The sequence below is a fragment of the Halyomorpha halys genome, unplaced genomic scaffold (genome assembly GCF_000696795.3).
Source record: "Halyomorpha halys isolate HHAL.00 unplaced genomic scaffold, Hhal_1.1 Scaffold694.1, whole genome shotgun sequence".
NCBI classification, from domain to species: domain Eukaryota; kingdom Metazoa; phylum Arthropoda; class Insecta; order Hemiptera; family Pentatomidae; genus Halyomorpha; species Halyomorpha halys.
The window spans coordinates 161,570-180,305 of record NW_027111898.1 but is presented as its reverse complement, the minus strand read 5'-3'; the positions used below and the strand labels follow the sequence as shown (position 1 = coordinate 180,305).

The 18,736-nt window shown below is 33.5% G+C and overlaps 1 protein-coding gene across 2 annotated transcripts in view; it reads right to left on the bottom strand.

The window, feature by feature from the left end:
- Nucleotides 1–18,736, bottom strand: part of LOC106685448 (DNA ligase 1) — a 54,734-nt gene that overhangs the window by 27,226 nt on the left and 8,772 nt on the right. The gene's annotated exons all lie outside the window — the stretch shown is intronic.

Genomic DNA, 18,736 nt, shown 5'->3' with positions numbered 1-18,736 from the left:
AAAATATATACATCCAATAAATTTGATGTTAGTTATTAAATGGCATGATACAAACATGTGGAGAATCTACCCATTGATAGATATCCAATAGTATTTCTAGAGAAGATCTCGAGGCCATCTTCATTTCAGACGCCTAGGAGGATTATCAGATAATGAAAGAGAAACTAGGCTAGAAACAAGTGGGGTTTGGTAGTTGGGAAGTTAATCATGGAAGAATTGCTGTCTGGTTCTGGTCAAATCGACGAAATGAGGAACATTGAGGTCCCGATGGATGACTTGATTTGTGACAAAATAAGGACCATTAAGGATTTTGGATTGTATGGATTGAATGCGAGAGGAATTCGGTGGTTAAGTGGAGCCCCAAAGCTCAACTTTGTATGTCCAGATAGTCATTATCGTCATGTAGATCAGTCTTTTGTAATGGATTGGAAGTTTAAACTGTTTTTCCAGAATATGTTGTAATAGTCGGAATCGAGGTGCAATTTCCTGTCTTTTTAGTTTTGTACTAGGATTTGAAGCCAGTAAAGAGATGTAGCCCTAAGTAACGAACCTGTTCGACAGGAATGACTGGGGTATTATTAAAGGATACAGTGGAACAGGAAATTATGGGCTTACGACGAAGGGTAAATTTGGTGATATTTATTTTAATTAATTCTAATTCTTCAGATTAGGCACCATTCTAGAAGGGAGATGATGTGAGATTGGAAGGTTCGGGATATTATGGAAGGGTCATTCCTCACTGAAAATGTACATGTGTCATCAGCATAAGTAGTAAGGATAGTATTCGGATGGGTTAGGATATCTGCTGTAAAAACTCTACAAAGGATAGGACTAAGGATACTACCATGAGGTACACCAGAAGACTGCGGAAAGAGGGTTGATGAATGAATAAGCGCTGTTGCGATTTACTTGAAATTATCTATTGGAGAGATAAGAACTGATAATGAGGAAATATGTAGGGGGTAGAAATTTACGGATTTTGTATAACCAGTCCTGGGTGCAAGATTCGATCAAAAGCGTTTTAAAATGCCAAGCTTGATAGCTTCTTTTGTAATTAACTTGAGAATGTTTTAATACTTCGGATAATATGTAAAATGAAAATGTATATGTTGGATTGATTCATGATTATTTTTTTTAAAAATCCGTAACATTGTGAGCTATCAAATCGAATGATCCACATTTCGATTCCTCTGAAAACAATTTCATCTATTTCTCGAGAACTTATGGCAAAAAGTTTTTTACCTAAACGAGTTATTCAGTTAGCTGACATTTATCCTTTAATCCATTAATTAATTCAGTGGAGCTTTGCGAAATGGAACATAAAGTGTTTGTGTATCGACTATGAAGACAGTGGCAATAATACAAACGCTTGCATTGTAGGTCGGCGTGAGATCAATAACTTTATGAGGAAAAGGGTCGTAAATTCTCGCTTAAGCTTGTCATCTAAAAGGCCCTGGCTTTATGGACTGAGCTCAGCATAAACCGTTCCAAATGTACTCCAGTAAAGCGGAAAGAGTTAAGACAGGTCTTTTGGTTCGATGAATATTTCAATTTAGTGAAAAAAAATAAAACAGGAGAGGTTTATCTCAGTATTGGCGCAAGAAATAAATCTTTAAATGGAATGAAAAAAACATAAATCTACTGACACAGGTGATATTCCAATAGAAAGGAAAATGAAAATAAATGGACTGATGTAGCTAAAATAAATTTTCATGAACTTTTCCATTTGATAAAAATTATCAATGGGCAATGGGAAGGTTGATTTATTTTTGTATTTATACTTTTTTATTTATCAATAAATCCATCCTTCATAACTATCATTTATTTAAACAACGGAAAATGTTTCGAATAAATCTTTTCCTACTTCAAGTTTCATATTTATTCAGAATTGTTATATTTATTGTATCCATTCCATGAACAATTCATTTATACTATATACATTGCATAAACAAATTTAACAAGACTCAACAATTAAAATTATGCTGAAACCACATGCTTATTTTTAAAACGTTTTTAAATTGTATATACGGTTTTTTTCTTACCTCCTGAGTTTATTTATAAAATAATATAATATAAAAACACTTATTACTAGGATACATATAAATATATACAAAAAAATATCCTTCCTTCGCCAAATGGCATTATAAGGGAGTGGGCCCGGTCTTCGCAATATTGCCCCAGCCGCTGCCGAAGGGGTACAGAAACGGGGAGGGATCGCCCCACTGGTGTTAAAGGGTTCTAATTAAAAACCTTCACTACTTATATCATTGATTCCCAACCGATGGTCCTCAACTATGGGAGGTCCGCGAGAGCCTTAGGATGGTTCGGCAACACGTATTTGTGTGACGATGCTCTACATACAGTATCTTATAATATTACTCCTGTCCAACAAATCCGCCACATTCGACTACATTTCGACAAACGACTACTTGGAATCCTCGTACAAGATTGAGAAGTCAGGAAACTGCTGGTCGATTCCTACCATTACAACACTTATGGTCACACACACACTACACAAACGATCTAAACTTCCAATTAATGACTCATGTATATGACCACAATAAGGGCGATATGGCATTACGGGCTACACTAAGTCATCGAATCCCTCTCGTATCCCATGCATGCAGTCCGAAATCGTTAATGCATCTTTTGTCACAAAGAAATCCATCTGTATTTATATATACATGGACCATGTACCATATTCCATTTGTTGTCGATATAGCAAAACCAGATACTGATCCTTACACCACATCATCACATATACCGGTTGTAAATATATACATTAAAGATGTAAATTTAAAAAAAAAAAAAATATTTTGAACCACTTTATAGTACAGTATACCTTTAATTGACCATACTACTGTCAATTTTAAAATTTCAATTCTAGGATTATTATCGTGATAAATATAAAAGCATTCCACTTGTTTTCATTTGATTTTTCTATAATTTTAGTTGTCATATTATTATTTTTGCTAATGAAAATTCTTATAATTATTCGTCCATTGATGATTAGAACCGAAAAACATGGTATCTCAATTTTATATTTTTTTTTTCCGAAAATGGATATATTGTATACGGGACACAACAGTGAAAACAAAGAGAAGAAAAATGAGCGGCTTAAAATCAATGTTGAATTATATGTACGCAGTGTCAATAATATGTGATATGCATTCTTCTATATATTTAAGAAAAAATGAGATTACTCGTTTAATGCTGTCTTATATTAAACATATTTATTTTTTATCTTTTTTTAAAATTTCTGTACTATATAAAAATGTTTTTAGTAATCACCGCGTAATAATTTATTTTACATATGATCGCCTCGTAGTATTTTATTTTACATATGATTGCCTCGCAGTATTTTATTTTACATATGATCTCCTCTTAGTGTTTTATTATACATATGATCGCCCCGTAGTATTTTATTTTACATATAAGGAGGAATAATAAAAATGATGGGATGGTCGGATGTGCTTAAAGTAAGTAAAGATACTCAAATAAGCAAAACTTACGTTTCGACCTTAATTTCAGGCCATCCTTAGGACTGAAAAAACAAAACGAGATAACAACCTTAATTCAGAGCAAATAAAATATTAACAAACAAACTTGGAAATAAACATAACAATAAAATTAATTATGAGAAGATAGTTGATCGTGGATAATATATGAGGAGATGATGGGGGGTACTGTACTCTACTATTATACAGTACACAACTATTATACTGTACACTACTATTATACTGTACACTACTATTATACTGTACACTCCTATTATACTGTATACTACTATTTTTTTCTTCATTTTCACCATCACGTATTTATACTTTTCACCTTATTGATATCAAAATTATGATTTTTTGTGAAGATATGCATCACAAGTTCTGGTGCATTACGGGTATTCATGACCTTTAGTTTAACATGTTAATTGGAGACATATCTCCTTCTTTTACCATGTTAAAATTATATAACATATAGCATGGCTGAGATATTAGGTCTTTTAAGTGGAGAATGACGTCACTCAACAGACCAGCTGAGCTCGTCACCATTTTGTTAGGTTACTTGCTCGTAGTTTGTGTTTTGATTGTGTTAGTATTGTTTTAGATGTTTATAAATGTAATAAAGCTATGGATGACCATAATAATAACGTATGATACCATAATAATAATGACAGATGTCAATTAGCTCATCTTGACTCTTTTCCTCACAAATTAGAAGATTAACAAGACACTGAGATGCTAAACTTTTTACTTAACTTCGCTTTTCACTCACTTTAGGCATGTTGTAATAGATTATTTTGATAACAATTAGAAGTAAACAATAACATGAGTTTTTGGAAGCAAAGGTTATAAAATAGGTTTCTTAGTAAATCCGCTAGGAGCTCTTATGCATTCAACATTTAACATGACTTTAAATAGACTTTCATGATGTGTTAAATTTGTTTACATATAACACATCATGAATGGCCTTATTATTATTTTTAGCAATATTTATTTATATTCTGTTTATGTTGATTTATTCTTGTTTTCTAATTTTGCGATGTATCCTGTATGAAAAATTTATTTAGGGAATTGTTCACAATTATTTTTATGTATGATGTTTTGTTTATTATTATTTCATATTGTATCATTTTATTATGATAGTTAATATATATTTGAACAATGATCTGTTATAGATTAATTATTAATAAGAGTCAATCAGCAAAAAGCTTCCTGTTTAGTACGTACTAGGGCAGGCACATTGGACCATTGGTTATGTGGGGCGAATGCTCTGGTGTATATGTCTAATAGGAGATTGAAAAGTTATGGTTAATGCAGCAGGGAAGCGTATTAAAGTAAATAAATTAACTGAGCACTTGTTAAAAGCACTCAGTTTGAGCTGAATAAGATTTTCGAATTAGCAACCTCGGTACAAATGTTAAATTGCTCTTAAAAAGATAAATTGTCTTGAGAAAGCAAACAAGGGACGAGAAGAATACTAAACATTAGTCCATCGGAGCCATTGCCTGTAAGAGGCAGGGAGACTGCGCCAAGTTATAAATGTTTATCAACTATCTTCAAGTTCATTTTTAATGGCCCTTACCTTAAGTTAAATCCCAATTATTTCTTTAAGGTGCCAATGCAAGAAAACCATGTAATTTTTGGAGGAATTCTCTAAAAAAATATTATAATTTTACTAACATAAAAGTGCTAATGAAAATAATTATTCATGAGAATTAATTAGTTCTTAATAAAAGAAAAGTTAAATTTTTTTAGCTGTGTTTTTACAAAGAAATACAGTGACAGTGCGCTTTGGCCCATTTTTTGAAAATTAGTAGTTCAATTCGCTATAAGTCTGGATTTTTTTTTCATTTCTAACCTGTTGCAATCTTTTTTGCTCCAGCGAAGTTTTATAAATGTATTTTATAAATCCTATTTATTTTTCCTTTACTAATTTTATCTTTTAATGAATCATCCATCAGGACCTCAATGTCCCCTATGTTGCCGATTTGGCCAGAACCAGATACCAATCCTTCAATAATAAACTTCCCAACCACCCAAATCAATTCGTATCTAACCTGGCTTCTCCTTCACTACCTAATAATCCTCCTAGGGGTATGAAAAGAAGATGGCCTCCAGATCTTCTCCTTTAGAAATGTTTTTGGAGTTCTATCAATGGGTAGATTCTCCACATGTTTGTATCGTTTTCATGGATAGACTCTTAGTTTATATATATATAGTTGACCGTAAAATATGAAGAAGATGGTCAGAGTTGCTGTAACAAACGGTCGGCCATCTCCACTCCCCCACTGCTTTTTAAAAAGCTATATCTCAAGAACTATTGAACATAAAAGCTCTATTAGGACTAATATTTTAGCAAATTTACTCTACTTTAAATGATGCTCTCTTACATTGTCTAGTGTTGTTGGTAGTTTTAAAGGTATAGAGTTCTGAATGAAAAATTAATTTTTTGTAACTTTTTGAAACAAACGCCATTTCTATTCCCCCTACTTATACTTCCCAGACCCATTAATTTTGAATAGTAATTATACATTGTTTTCATTAAATTAACCGAAGATTGGGGTGAAATTACTGCCTTCCTTTCTCCTCTTGGGCTCTTGTACTATGAGGTTTTACTAGTGAGATTATTCAGGCTCGTTTTGTTTGTCTTTTTAAAATTGCCACATACGCGTGAAGATTAATATAATTTTAATTAAATAAGTATTTTTCACAACCTTCAAAACTGAAGGTAAACATTCAAAAACGTCAGTGGAGCGGTGAAATTATAGAGTGGCGCAGCCAGGGTAGAGAGGTTTTCGATTGTTGATAACTGATAACTTGTATCCATATTATTTCTTAAGGTGTCGATGCATAAAACAATGCAATTATTCGGAGAAATTCTTTTAAAATAATGTAATTTTATTAACATAAAAGTATTGATAAACAATTTTTTTACTGAACTAAATTGGTTCTTAATAACAGAATAGTTTCGAATTTTTAGCTGTGTACAGCCAGTGCGGGCTTCGGCCCATTTTTTGGAAATTTGTAATTTAAGTTCCTGTAGTTGTTTATTTCTGAGTTATTGTAACATTTTTGATTTTTTTACTTAAATGTGAGTACTTTTTTTTTTTTTAAATCTCCCTTTGTAGCTATTTCTGGCAGCAACTCTCAACTGTAAAATATTGTGTACCAGCTGTCACGCCTACTAAAGGAACTGACCCCACCTTCTAGCGACACTCGCCCGAACGCGTACCTCCCTCCATTATACGCCTTCCCCTAGTTATTGTAAGCACGTATTTCTCATTATACCCGGATTTATTTCCAGGAACCATTTAATATAAATAAAATTTGTATTATTACCTTTGTATACAATACTATAATTATTTATTATAGAATATGTGTATATAGTTATTTAATATTCTTTTTCTTCCATTTGCGTTTTATTAAATTACTTTGCAGAAATATTCCTTAACAAATTGTCTTACGCAATTCACATGATGAGCAAATCAAATATTAGTTCAGCGACTCAATTTAAACGACTGCTTTGAGGCTAGGCGCAAATACTTTTTCCTCCTCTTTGCGACACCTGTATTCTGTAAATCTTAACTTTTCTTGAAATAAATTTTTGTTTATTCTTATAAAAAAAGTTTTATATAACACTTGCTTAAAAAAAAAAATTATATTTCAATCATATCTTGTAGAACACTTCTTTTTTTTTTTTAAATTTTTGTATAAACAATTTAATTTCTTCACGATAATGTCGTTAATATTAATATTTGAAATAATTTTTAAAAAAATAATATAAATGGGAAGAAGAAAAAAAAGTTAATAGATTATAATAAACAGAGGTTATGGAAGGAATCGATCCGCCATTTTCGCCCTCCCATAACCAGCGCCGCCTGTGGAATGCAATGGCGCTCAATAGGGTCCAACTACACAATATCAACATTCTTCCGATTCCTTAGCTACCATTTTGGATTTTTTTTTATCTATTCAGAAATTTGAAGTGTTTTTCAAGTAGAATTAGAATGCTTCAAATAAAGTGGTTTTCTATTTGAACCTGGTGCTTGGAATTATTTTTATTATTACTCTCCTTATTACTTTGTAAAAGTAAAAAATATGAAAGCGTGTTATTAAATATTCTCTATTGACTTGTTATAACTATTTTCAAACATTTTGTAAAAATATCGACCTATAATGCAAATCCGGAATTTGCACTTCGAAAAGGTAATTAGGGATTCCGGAGTACAAACCTCTGGAACAATCATTGACAGGCTGGTACAGGTGCTGGGATTTGCCGACTTGGACCATTGGACGTATTTGTGAGGCTAGCTGAAGCAATAGGGATGGGGAGTAACCAGGGAAAAAGTAAATACATAATGGACCTAGTATAATGGACGTTGTTGGCGGGGAGGTGAAGATGGGTCCATTTACGTTTGAATGTGTCGACTAGTTCACCTATTTAGGCACAGTGATCAGCATCAATAACAGGATCGCCCTGGAAACAAGCCAGCATCTTATGAAGGCTAACAGATGCTATTTTGGACTCGGGAAGCACTTGAGGAGTCGAGCTATCACTCGCTGCACCTCTACAAGACACTAATCCGACCCGTCCTCACTTACGGGTCGGAAGCCTGGACCCTGAGAAGTGCTGAACAAAAGGAAACCTTGATCTTCGACAGAAGAATTCTGCGCCGAATATTTGGCTTTGAATTGGAGGAGGCGAACCAACACCTACGAGCTGTTCGGTGAGGGAGATGCGATGCGTCACATAAGGCTGGTGAGTCTGCGCTGGGGTTGCTATCTGGTCAGGATGACAGCGGATGAGATCCCGAGGAGGTTGCTGGACTGTAGGCTGCATCGGACCAGAGGAAGAGGCAGGCCAAGGCTGAGATGGGAGGATGCCGTTATCAGGGATTCCAGGCAACTTCTGACCGTCCGCAACTGGAGAGCGGCCGCACTGGACCGAGCTACATGGCGAAGGCTCATTGAGGAGGCCTAGGTCCAAATTAGGCTGTAGCGCCACGGATAGATAGATATAATGCAAATAATAAATTCGATAAAGTTAATTTTTACAACATTGTTAAACTTTTTTAATTTTTAATGGTGGTAATCTAAGCAATCTACTAGTTAATTCACTGTTTTCAATATGCTACCATCTAATTCCATGGTTATCAATAAAAAAAAATTTTATTACTATTCAATTATCAACTATCAAGTTTTTATTATTTATGATTCAGCTCAATATTTTGTATAATTCCAAATTTGTTTGTATATTACACTCGACCGAACGCGTACCTCATCCATTAGGTATTAAATTCATCCATCAGACTAACTTAATGATCAGCCTTTAATTACTATAATTATCTATTTATCTTGCCTTATTTTTAAAATTAGAATAGTTACTTATCTGCTTTTCATCATCCTTTCCACTATCGTAACGATTCTTAAACAAATTATAATTACCTAGCTAAATAATATTTCAAATCCCAAGGAAATGAGTCCCACTGGTGCGGATCAGTTCACCATACCAAAGCTATGACTGTGGAACAACCAGGCTTTACCAAAACAACAACCAACGGGCGTTGATGACCAGGCTGTTAAACGCCCCTTTCAAAACTAACAAACAACGTTTTCCAATTTCGAATTGATGTGGTGGTTAAATAATAGTTTGCTATCTAAAGTGAATTTTAAGTATTTAACTGTTTTGGGAAAAGGGCAGGGATATTATTAAAATATAAAAATATTAAAAGATTAAATAGAAAGGGACTTAGACAGGAACCCAGTGGGTGACCAGCAATGGTATGATGCGTGGGACAGATTATGTTATCAACGTCTGAATTTGAATGACGGAGTGTAATACTACAAAATAAAGGGAAAAAGTAAAAAAACATTTGCATTTTATTAGTCCATAAAGTCTTGTTAATTCAATAACCAACTCTTCTGAAATAAAATATACAGTTACTAACCGGTGTGAGTTTTTGACTCAGTTTTATATAGTTTCATTTTATAATGAATATTTTTCCTTACGTCTAGATAACATGAAAAACCCCTCCCTTTCTGGCCAATAAGGAACACAAAATGCCTATAAACAGACAAATTATTACTAAGGCATTAGTAATAACTTACAAATCTCCAAATATCTGATCAGAGGTAATTACATAATGAAACAGACACTATCCGAAAGTTTCTTATCCGAAGGGTTGTAATCCGGAGAGGGTTGACAGGAGCGGACAAACTTCCAAGAGCGGCGCCTAATCTGCTAATGGGCCTTTGCTATTAATCAGGAGCGAGGAGTTCATTGAATATTCATTCCATGGCACTGTTTTCGACATCAGTGTCAGCTCACATTTCTACCGCTGTCCTTCTCCAACCTTTGTCCCGTTTGATGTCTTCTAATATCTCCGCGATGATTCTTTCACTCACTTCATTAAGTCTTCTGAGTCTAATTGATTGATATATGATTATGGAAGCCTTGATTAGAGTCCCATCGATCCGTAAGAGGTTGTTTTCATAAACAATGTGACTTATGGAAAAGATGTCTTTCGGCTCTCTGATTATTTCCCTATCAAAGGAAGTATTGACATCTTTTTCTTTAACCGTTTAGCAGTATTTTATTACTCGTTCGCTCCACAGTAAGAAAAATAGCAGATTCAGGTAGAAATGATTCGGGAAGGTACTTATTTTATTACACCTGTTCCGTTTAAACGGAAGATTCGGATCAAACTATAATCATATCGCTATTTGCGATTGTAACACCAGCGCCCCATGTGTCCGAGACAGCAAAACACGCTCACTCACTCGCTAGCGAGCTTTGGCCAGAGGCAGACTTCATTTCTTTACTTCTATTCTGTAATGAAAACCCTCGCTCATAAGGTCACTCCAAAGAGCCCTCTGGTAGCCGAAGAGAGGGTAGGTGGAGGGACATGAAGGACGAGAAATATGTAGCATGAATGTATGAGTCACCTTCCTTCTACATATGATTCGCAACATCGTCATCAATCTGCAGTTTTCATAGCCTCCCAATCAAAATTCATTACCGTCAATCATAAATGTTTTGTTTCAGGAAACTAATTTCAACACAGCCCACAAATAATATCCAACCAGCCAATCAAAAGTGAAGTAACGTCAGGCCTTAGGTAGAAGGCGCACTTCATACAACCCCTTCGTGGTTGTATAGCGGTAACCGTGGGTAGGAGTTTAAAGGGAACCTAGCCCAACGGTAAATGGTAATTAAAATAAAAGAAATTTAGAGTCAAATTTTATAATGATATATATTGAATCCTTTAATGCTATAAAATAAAAATCTTAGAAAAAGAATGAAAGAAAAAAATATATATAAGGAACATAATTCTTCTGACTAACACTAAATTAAAATTCTTCTTAAAATAAAAAATATTTATTGTCTCATTAGGGACATAAAATAAAAACGTCTATACATGACCGTTGGTGATGGGACCCCTTGTGGGTTATTGTCCTCATGGAGGAAGATAGTAAACCGTCCGCCTGCCGTGACGTAAGGATCAGAACATAAGGGTTGGTCAGTCTGAAAGTAGCTGATACTGACCAGAGAGATAAAAGTGGCGAAGTCGGCGTATGTACACAATAATGGTATTAGTAATTTTATGCCTCTGCAGAATAAATAACAAGGTAACAAAAAATGTTTACAACTCCAACAGATAAAGTTATTCATAGTAAGGAATTAATTATTAAAAATATGTTGTCTGCAACAAAAATATTTGTCCACCTTGTGTTTTCTTTATATAATGAATTTAAATAATATTAAAATAGGTTGAGGTTCCTTAGTAAAAAGTATAATTATAACTTGTTAAAAAAACAGCATAAATTCTATTAAAAATATTGATCAGAATAAAAATTTATTCAAACATAATATAAACAAAAGGAAAAAAGTATTTGCACTGTTTGTTTTCTTGCTCTTATTTGTATGCTTAACTATAATCCTATTCTTTTCTATCAGTATTATAAAATATTTCAATCTATTATGTTCGTTTTAATTTAACCGATCCTAATGCCAAAAACGATTGAACTAAGTGCTACTCGCGAAAAAGTTATTATATTATTTCAAAATCATATCGCGATATAAGGATTTAGGTATTAACTCTTCTACCGTCAGATATATAATTAAGAGATTTGAAGAAAGAGGCAAAACTACAAAAAATCCGAGAAAGAAACCTTATATCTGTGAAACCAATCGTAAAAAAGGCTCTACTTCCTCATTATCCGTTCTTATCTCTTCGAAAGATTATTTCAAGTAAATCATAACGGCGCTTATTCATCCCTATTCCGTCAGTCTGCTGGTGTATCTCAGGGTAGTATCCTTGGTCCTATCCTTTATACAGCTTTCACAGCTGACATCCCAATCCATCCTAACACTATCCTCACCACGTATGCCGATGATACATGTCTATAAACCCTCCAATCCCAGATCACCACCCTTGAAGAATGGTGCCAAAATTGGAGGATTAAAATTAATTCCAATAAATCCCACCAAATCACATTTACCCTTCGTCGTAAACCAATGACCTCTTGCCTTACAGTATCCTTTAATAATACCCCACTTATTCTTGTCGAACAGATCCGTTACTTAGGACTACATCTCGACAAACGACTGACATGGAATCCTTATACAAGACTGAAAAGACAGGCAGTTTCGTCGATTTCGACTATTACATCTTTTACTGGACAAACGGTCTAAATTGCCAATGCATTACAAAAGACTGATCTACATAACTATATAAGGCCTATCTGGACATACGGAGTTGAGCTTTTGGGCTCCACTAAACCATCAAATTCCTCCCAAATCCAATCCTTACAGTCCAAAATCCTTCGTAAAATCCTTAACGCTCCTTACTTTGTCACAAATCAAGTCATCCATCATGACCTCAATGTCCCATATGTTGCCGATTTGACCAAAACCAGATACCATTCCTTCCATGGAAAACTTCCCAACCACCCAAATCCACTTGTTTCTAACCTGGCTTCTCCTTCATTACCTAATAATCCTCCTAGGTGTCTGAAAAGAAGATGGCCTTCGTGATCTTCTCCTCTAGAAATGTTACAGGAATTCTATCAATGTCACTATCTCAACTACAGCAAATTTACTTGTTGTATATATATTATACAGTTGTAAATAACAATAAATGAATGATTAAAAAAAAAGCTCTTATTCGCTATGGATTACATCAACAAGTCCATCAGTTTTTAAAAATTTATTATTCTCTGATGAGAGTAAATTTAATTTGTTTGGATCTAATGGCAGAAAGACGATATGGCGAAGGAGAAATGAAGAATTCAGGAAGTAAAACGTGTCGGTTACTGTAATACATGGAGGTGGGAGTGTAATGGTTTGGGGATGTGTGGCTTATAATGGTGCAGGAAATCTCGTGCCTATTGAAGGGATTTTAAATGCAGAAGGTTATGTCACGATTTTGCATCATAACCTGCCAGCCAGTGCAGCCAAATTAGGAATTCAGGATCGGTATATTTCTAGCATGATAATGATCCGAAACATACAGCAAACAAAACTAAAGAGTGGTTAATATTTAACAGTTCCCAACAACTCGATATCCCTTCACTGTCTCCTGACTTGAACATAATTAAAAATTTGTAGCATATTTTAAATAAAAATGTTTGAAAACACCAAATAATCGGAAGACAAATCGTTTACAACAAGAATAAGAACAAATTAACACGGATTAATTAAAACTTCGTCCACTCATTGCCGAGACGTTTACAAGCGGTAATAGATGCCAACGGACATACACAATATTAAATTTTAAAAAATAATAATAAAACGCAAGTTGTGCAAATGTTTTCTGTATTTTTTTGAAGTTTGATGTTTTTTTATGAAAGAAGTTCTTCATTTGAATTTTATTTGTAGTTATTAAATTATAAATATACTTTTTATTTTTGAAGTAAAAGGTTTTTTTTTATCATAATTTGATAAATAAAAAAAAGTTGAAAAAATACTTTCTTTGGTTACTGTAAACTATCATCGAAAATAAATGGAATAAGCTCAAAACATACACAAATATTCCCAAAACACAATTAATCAAACCACTAACCTTTATGTCCGGATAGAGGATATTTTCAATTTAACGAAGAATTCTGATGCCCAATAGGGATCTCCTTTTGCCCTGATTTTTATTTAGAAGATTCATTTGTAGTAGTAATTCCCAAAATCCCATTCCATATACCATTTATAAATAAATTTGGTGACGATACAATGGCCGCGATACCAACCAAGAACAACGAAAAAGAAATAGTTTTAAGTGAATTTAACAACTATCCTCCCAAATTAAGTTTTACTATAAAATTCGAAATAACATACAAAATACCATTTTTGGATGTAATTTTAATTTGGAACTCGAATTGAGAAACAGAAAAAATATGGTAGCAAAACCATATTTACTTTGGAAGAAATATACATCAAACAAGTCAATGTCTCAAAAGATATAAAATCAATACCGCTAAAAATTTAATAAACCGAGCACAAAAATTATTGTCACCTGATCACAAAATACATCAGAAAATAAAGTAGTAGATCTCCTTCAAACCGATGGAGAATTCTAAACCGCCAGTTATTTAATTGTTTTATTCTCTAATAATGGATTGTTGACCCTATATAAAAAGAAATTAAAATATGAATAAAAAGTAAAACCATTCCAAACTGATAACTCTGTGTTTGCTCTAGGAATCCACTACATAAACATACCAAAAATATTTGGTACAGGCTTCCTACCGGGCTTTTCATTGTTATTGGTTTGTCTCCTTTACATGTACATCGATAAGTAGGGATTCCAATGAGGTCCCTTTTCAATTCAGTTGGGGAGGCTGAATTATTGGGAAGACTAAATTAGATTGCCTTTATATCCTCAAAGCCAATTCCAAACATTTAATAAAACATTCGGATTACGTTATTGGTACAATCTAATGAAAAGAAATGACCGGGAAATGGAAGAAAGAGCCAATATACCCTTTTCAAGTTATTACGCTTTCAGTTTATGTTTGCTCAATTGTATTCGGAAAAAGAAGAAAGATAAGATGACCCACTTTATGCTTTTTTCTTTACTATTTTTGTTATATATTTTTTTGGTGGGTCTTGAGGATTAGTCAATAATGCAACTTTATGAAGGCGATGTTTCGCAACTTTATTGTTGGCATAATCATGCCCAACAATGAAAACAAAAAATAGTTTTTTTAGAAAAAAATACTTTCTTCTACTAATTCCTAATATTATTGGTAAGATTCTCATCGAGAAGTACAAAATCTATTTTATTGTTAATACATTCCGAAGTTCTTTAAATCCAACGCAGAACGAAATAAGTCTTTTGGAATTTTGCTCTAATTTGAAAACCGTAGTGCTTTTAAAATAGTATTAAAAAATATCAAGATTTTTACTTTTACTTCTCTATAAACCGAATACATATTAAATGGAACTTTTGAGATATTGCAAAATATGGAATTCGGGTTTTCGATAGAAGATAGAGGTTTCCTGAGGCAAAATAGATAAGCTTTGCAATGTGGGCTTTTTACGAGTGCTTATAGCGTTGCTCAGAAACGAAACGTCGTCTGAAACTGACATTATATCTTTAGGGCATATATTCATCTGGAATTTATAGTAACTTTTTTGTTTAAAACGACCAACCAGAAGCGCCAGTTTAAATAATCGAGTTTTCACTTTTTTTCAGGATTTTCTCCTAAAAATAGTTATAACGATTCTGATTTTGGTTGCTCTTTAATATCAGATAGGTCTTATATTCATTGAAATAGTTTAAAAGGGCTTATAAGGCAAATTATCAATTTGACTGTTCTAAACTACCTTTAATTTTGTTTGATATTGATGTTTGTTAATTATCCATTGCACATTATTATGAGTTGGGAAAAATAGGTGTTATATTTATCTATCCTTCATTACTATGAAAGGATTTTGAGGTTGAGATCCACTTTCAGGAGCTTCTGAGAAATTTCCTCATATTTTTTTTCTTTCAAATTGCAAACTTTTATTTATTGGTAATATTACAATCTGCCACAAACTTATGCAATGTTAAATACACAATATACAATCTACACTTTCATACAAAAAATAAAACAATAAATGGAATATGGTCCGGGTGCGGTAAAAAAAAAACTCAAATTGTGACAACTATTTTAATAACTAAATTTCAATAGTTGTCACTATTTGAGTTTTTTTTTACCGCACCCGGACCATATTCCATTTATTAATAATACACACGGCAATCAGCGATCTTCCAGTATACCACCAAAAAATAAAATAATAATAAACAAAATAAAAAAATATATAAAATAAAAAATAAAATCTCTCTATGTATATAAGAAAAAATAAATAAATGAACATAATTAAACATAGTAAAATAAATTATATATAGTATTTACAATCCCCTTGAACAATTTATTATATTACAATTTATTATCCCCCACGCATGACGGGTAGAGTAGGGCCCTTCGAGATTCCTGCGCAGCCCTTTCACCGCGTTACTGGTAATGAGCCCGTGGAGACTGAGTAAGTGCGCTAAAGCCACAATTACTCTACATGACCAGACCATTACCAGAACTCCAATTTTCAATTTTGTTTTACAAAAGGTCTCTTGGCCACTGCCATTTCAGCCTTCGAGGTGGATTGTAAGGATGAGTGGAACTGGATAAGGATTGAACCAAAGCATTAGAATGATTAGTAGATTTATATGGAATTTTGAGAATTTGATTGGTATGAGGTCTAGCACAAAAGGGATATGAAGGTTGTAGTGTACTGTTGGAAACGTAATAGGGTGCATTGACTATGGTTCTAATGATTTCGGATTGAAAGGATTGGATACGTTTGAAGTTTGAAAGTTCAGCTGTTTCAAGTCCGTAGCTAGTTTTATTTTGGGAGATTAGAGGTCCTGCTGAGAAGTCGGTAAAGTTGGTTGAATTATCTGTTCAACTCATGTCTATTAAGTCTAGTATGTTGGTTCCTGGTGAGTCTTTTGTCTAGAATGAATCCAAGATATCGGACTATGTCGGGTCTGAGTAAAGGAATATTAGTAAAAGTAACAGATGGACCGAATCTGCGGCGGAGGGTGAAGGTCACATTCATAATATGTAATCCTGTATTATCCTGTGGCTTAGAAATATATCTTTGTACTTCCTGCTTCTTATTCGACAAATTCTGCACATTTCAAGTTCCAAAATGAGGCGTCCTTGCCCGTTTCTAATTTCTTTTTCCGTTTAATCCATTCGAATCCAATGGTCTGTTTTGATTATTTTTAGCAATACAGATTTCACATCATTGAGCAGTTAACCCAGACCATAACCCAGAAACCTGGAGTTATCTTTCAGGACTTTCCTTCCCTTAGACAAACTCCCATCGCCTGGTTGATGAGTTCTGTTTATCCAGATTTTCCTTAGCAGCTGTCCTTCTTTTTGGTGAAGACACATACTAGGAAGGGCGAGGTGTAGCGCTTGTTTGGTGGTAGCCCTCCTCGCGACGTCACCAAAGTATCTCAGAACCTGTCCCGCGCCCCCGTCCTAAACTCGGACCCTGGCATTCATCGTATTCCCAGTCCTGTCGTAACAGTACATTGCACAATCAGCCATTGCGAGTCGCCTAGTAGAGCTATATGTTTCCTTCAAGAGGGGAGGCTTTTTTCGTCAGTTTAGTAATTAAACAATCAATCTCTTCTCTTTCCACTAAACCCTTATTATGAGCCTTTCAGTTGACGAACTAGCTCCATAAAATAGGTCTTAAGAGTATCTGTACTGAAACGAGCTAGGATTTATTTGAGCTCAAAGTAGTGTGGTAGTGTGGTAAGTGGAAGTTGTGATGCGCGCACCTCACCAAATTTTTATGTTTTATAAAATGTTTATCATTTTGAATTTTATTGTTTTAAATCACTATAATTATTAGAATTTCTAATTTTGTTTTTAGTAAATTTAAATTCTTGAATCATTTGTCTTTTTAATGGGTTGCAGTCCAATATTAATTAAATAACTATTTACCGAGTTTATCGAGATCGGCAGACCAGTTCATATTTAGTTATTTTTGTATCATTTCCATCAATTGTTTTGCTAATTCTATATATAATTATTGTTTTATCAATATTATTATTATTTTAAAATATTTTTGTTTTATATCAATGCCATAGCCCTTTAGATCGCCTTCACAAATAAAATTTATTACATAAATAATTTTTAATTTAAACTAACTCTTGAAAAATTATTTTTTCGAAATATCATTGCAGGTAAACATCTAATAAAAATATAAAGATTTAAATTTGACGTGTATCTTTATTAGTGGCCCTGACGCACTCTGGTGTTCTTCAGAAAACTATCTATGCCAGACTTAATGAGATTATAAGGCAAAGCTCCAACTGGGTCAAATCCGAATCCTATCTAAATATCATTTTCTGATAAATAAAATAAATATATATTAAAAATTTTAGAACATCCACTATTTTTATGATGATTATGGATAATAGTTTTTTTTAAAGGCAATCTTCAGCATAGGTGATGTTTGCCTAGCTATCTACAGGTGAACAACCTATTCTAATCATGGTATGAGGTCAAGTTTTTCATTTTGTGGGACCGCTACTTAATGAATAAAGTCAATGCCTCCCGGCCAGATTCGAATCGGCACCCCCCGTAGATCTCAGAATGTAGGCCTAGGCCTAACCATATGAGCTACTTAAGACCCTATAGATAACAGTTTAATGTTGCTAAAAACTTTTTTAAGACTCTAAATAACAACAATTTAAAGTTTGGTCTTAATTAATTTATCAGTTTTTCATGCATAACAGACAAGTATTGAGGATTTGGTACTCTGAAATTTTGTTTCAAGTTTGTTATTTCTTAATATTGTCTTTGAGCTGTGTCTAAATAGCTATGTATCAATATCTAATCTTAATACTTTACTTTCTTTGCCAGATCATAAATCAAAGTATTTTCAATTTTTTTCCTTCTTAAGGAACATTAAGAACCCTTGGACATCAATTATAACACTGAGGCAGTTAGACAAAAAGTTGGTTGTAGCTGAGCTCGCCCGATAGGCCCCATGGACTCTCCCTTACAACGGGCCTAATAGCCTTATCGAGTCTTCCAGACCCGGATCAACTTTCGGCCAAATAACTTTGTAGAGACCCATCCTAACTTATACCCGGCTTCTTTTTTTTATAACTCTCACCAATCACATCGACATATAATGCCAAGATCAGTGAAAAAATATATATTATTTAAATAATATT